General features: G+C 47.5%; 1 protein-coding gene across 1 annotated transcript in view; it reads left to right on the top strand.

Moving 5' to 3' along the window:
- Positions 1-4190, top strand: part of TVP23A (trans-golgi network vesicle protein 23 homolog A) — a 39661-nt gene that overhangs the window by 31471 nt on the left and 4000 nt on the right. The window lies entirely within an intron of this gene.

Genomic DNA, 4190 nt, shown 5'->3' with positions numbered 1-4190 from the left:
AATATCAACCTGTGGGCTTGGTTTATTCTGAAACGGTTGTTTGGCCTCAATGCAAAGTTGAGGCTGCCTTGATGATTTATTTTTCTGCTTTTTAATTCAAATTTACATAAAAGTACAGAGAACAATGACCGTGTTGTTCCTGTTGCCCAGGTTCAGTCATGATCAGCACATGGCCATCCTGTTTCATCTTCACCCACCCACTCCCCGCCCCGAATTATTCTGAAGCAGATGCTAGATGTCATCGCAGATGCTGTGTTTGTGGTGGCAAAGTAAACCCCAGTCCCGATTGTGAGAGGCTCGCGCTGCCACAGCAGTGCTCACCAGCCATGAGCCCTGCGTCTGGCGCCCTCCCAAGGGGAGTGGCCTGAGGGATTGGGCTGAAACCAGCTCTCCGACATCCCCCAAGGGGTCCCAGATTGCGAGAGGGCACAGGCCAGGCTGAGGGACCCCACCAGACTCCAAGGCGTGTCTGGCCCATCTCACTCAGTCCCAATAGGCCAGACCCCAGCAGCAAGCTAACATACCGGTTGGAGCATATGGTCAGTGCACGTTATAGCGACTGGTCGACCAGCTGACTGTCTGCCCCCTGGTCGTCAGTGCACATCATAGCGAGTGGTTGAGCAGCCTTACCATATCATTAGCATATTACGCTTTAATTGGTTGTTCGGTTGTTCTGCTGTTTGGTCTATTTGCATATTACCCTTTTATTATATAGGATTGAGCAAAAATACAGTCCTCACAAGCCTCTCTCCACCCCAAATTTCCCCTTATTATGAAAAAATCTTGCTCAATTTATGAACCCATATATTATTATTAACTAATGTCCATAGTTTACATCAGGGTTCATGCTCTGCATGTACAAATGTATAATGATATGTGTCCACCATTATAGTATCATACAGACTAGTTTCATTGCCCCCCAAATCCTCTGTGTCCCACCTAGTCAACCTCCCTCCCCAACCCCTGGCAACCACTGACCTTTTTTACTGTCTCCATAGTTTAGTCTCTTCCAGAATGTCATATAGCTGGAATCAAACAGTGTGTAGTCTTTCCAGACTGGCTTCCTTAGCTTAGTCATATGCACTTAAGGTTCCTCCATGACTTCTCCTGGCTTGATGGTTCGTTTCTTTTTAGTGCTGAGTAATATTCCATTGTGTAGATGTGCCACAGTTTATCCATTCACCTATGAAAGGACATCTTAGCTGCTTCCTCTTTTGGACAATTATGAATTAAGGTGCTAATATCTGTGTGCAAACGTACGTTTTCAACTTCTTTGGGTAAATCCTGAGGCGTGCATTTGCTAGACTGTATCACATGGAGAATTTTTAGTGTGACTTGCAAACATTTTTCCTTGGTCAGTGGCTTCAATCAGAAACATTTTTTTATTGAGGTGTAGTGCTCTATAGTTAAGCACACGAATCTGAAGCATATGGTTTGATGAATTTGTACACGTATGATCAAGATGTGGACCATCTCAGCACCCAGAAGGCTCCTTGTGCAGCTTCCCTGTCACCGCCCCTCAACTGTCCAGAAATGGCTACTGACTTCCAGCATAATCGCTGGTTCTGCTGGTCAGGCAGCTCCCACGCTGCCACTATTGAAAGCAGATTTTTTAGGGGAAAAGCGGCCGTTAGTAGCAGCTTGTTTCCTTTTTGGTTTGTTTTGAGTGGAGCCTGATTTCATCACCAAATTGTTCCTGCTGGTCTGGACCAGGGGTTGGCACACTTTCTGGGTAAATATTTTAGCTTTGCAGGCCAGCGGATGAGTGAGCATGGCTGCGTTCCAATAAAACTTTAGTTACGGAGATAGGAAGTGAGCCCAATGGGGCGCTGGGCTGCGTTTGTGAACCCACGTAGAGCAGAGCTTTCAAAGCTTTGAGAGGTTCCATCCAGGCCCGCTCAGCCTGCACCCGCTTGTGTGGGACAGGAGCGTGCACATTTGAAGGCCCCTCAGGAGACTCTCATGCACTTTCCAGGTTGAGATATCTCAGTGTTTCCTTCTAAGGAGGAAGACAGTAGGTGTCCTGGGACCAAGAACTCCACAAATAGCTTTAAATGTAAACAAAAGCCCATTGAGCCTCTTCCCACCTTAACACTTTGATGAAGGTCTCATTTCCCCTTTCACCATCTGTCATTCTTCCCACCTCCTCTACCGAGAGAACAGGCTTCTACGGGCCAGGTGGAGGGGGCGTTGGGGACCCAGTGGAAAACTCTCCATATTAAAGTTGAGGAATGAAGGTGGTTCTTCAGCAAAAGCATCGGGGCAGGGGAATATGGAATCTGGAGTCTTGGGGGAATCCTGAGATGAAAAGTGCCCCCGGGGAATGAGAGGGGGAAAGTTGTGGTCAGAGGGGGAATTTTCCAGTGTGGCTCCTCGAGGTGGAACAGTTTCGAGTGACTCCGAGGGCTGAGATAACAACAGCTCCTTGCAGTTACGGAGCACGGCCTGTGTTTCTAGCACTTCATACTCGCCAGCTCCACTTGATCTGTTCGGTATCCTAGGAAGTGGCTGCTGCTCGCACTCCCATTGTACAGAAGCAGAGACTGAGGCTGAGGGGTTACGTAGCTTAGGGAGGGCTGTGGAGCGACTCTGAGGTTGGAGCCAGGACTGGAACCCTGGCAGTTGGGCACCTCTCAAGGGACGACCAGGTGGGTGCCTGGGAGGGTGGAATTGGAAGCTAGTGGCATTGAGAGGTGGAGGTGGCGTCGGTGTGTGTGTTTGCTCTGCAGCTGCGGAGGTGGCAGGAGAGAATGCTGGCAGGATGGAGGACCCCATGGCAGGGAAGAATGGCCAGGCTTAAGCCATAGCCTTCAAAACTCTCAAAACTAGAAAACTCGCAAAACTAGAAAACTGGTCTGTGGCCACATTAGCGCTAGCTGGGGGCAAAGGCTGGGCAAATTCCAGAGAGAGACTGCATGAGGCTTTGGAGGGTTGTCCAGAGAGCAGCCTGCATAAGACAGGATTAAAGCAATATTTGAAAGTGCAACAGGCATCATTTTCTACTTGCTTTGGGCGTTGTGCGAATAATAGTAATTTGATTGAATGACAATAATAATACCTCCCAACAAAGCAGAACTTTCCAACAATTGGAATTTTTTCTGTGTTTTATTTCAGGAAACCACAGCCTAAAAAGAAAGAAAAAGAAGTGGTGGGCAGGGGATTTATTCAAATACACCAACTTCCAGGTTTTACTGCACACTTGGGTCTCTCTTACATCTTTTAAGTCTATATTGTCCTACAAAGAGGACAGATGTCCCAGTGTGCCTTAAAGGACTCGATTACAAGTTTCAACACAACAAATATTTGCTGAGAATCTTAAAAGTCATGTACTCTTGGGGATATAAAAGTATCTAAAACATGGTTCTGCCTTCGAAGAACTTTCCAATGTGGTAAGATGATTCATTTATCTTCAGCGTGAAGGGGTAAAATTGTATAGACAGTTTATTGAAAATCCTCAATAAGATGAAGGCCAAAAAGGGTATAAGAGATTCCCAAAAGTCTTGTCTTCTGGAACAGTCCAGATTTGGACGGTTTTGATCACATTTAATTCTTTTTTTTTTTTCAATCCTCACCTCAGGATGTTTTTTTTGATTTGAGAGAGAAGCATCGATGGGTTGCCTCCCATATGTGCCCCGTCCAGAGATCAAACCCACAACCTAGGTATGTGCCCTGACTGGGAATCGAACCCATGACCTTTTGGTGTATGGGATGACGCTTCAACCAACTGAGCCACCCAGGGCATCACGTCTAATTCTTAAGTGCCAGGTACTCTGTCCAGGCCGGCCTTTCACCCAGGCTGCCAGGAGAGCCCAGCGTCAAAAAGACACAGATGAGAAACGTTCTGGCGCATGGCTGGTGTTTGGGCACGGGCCCCTGCTTCCTCTGGAACTTCCTCTGGAACATCAGGAGTACGTGCAGAAGTCATAAACTCTGCTTCTGAATCTTCGTCCACATTCCCTTGGGAGTGTGAAACCACCCCACTCTATAGGAGTCCCTCGTTGACTTACTCTGACCCTGCTGCTTTTTGGGAAGTCCCAGCAGGCTCATGCCCTTGCAGGTGTGCTGGCTGCCTCTTTGTCATCCCAGATGTTGCAAGCGGGCAGCTGGCGGGCCAGGATGATATGCGGCTTGCATTATTTTATTAACAGAATTAGTAGCCATCGCTTAAAATCCTATTTGCCATCCAAGTC

This window comes from Myotis lucifugus, unplaced genomic scaffold (assembly GCF_000147115.1).
Source record: "Myotis lucifugus unplaced genomic scaffold, Myoluc2.0 scaffold_176, whole genome shotgun sequence".
NCBI classification, from domain to species: domain Eukaryota; kingdom Metazoa; phylum Chordata; class Mammalia; order Chiroptera; family Vespertilionidae; genus Myotis; species Myotis lucifugus.
Note: the sequence above shows the minus strand (reverse complement) of the source record. Positions and strands in the feature narration are given on the sequence as shown.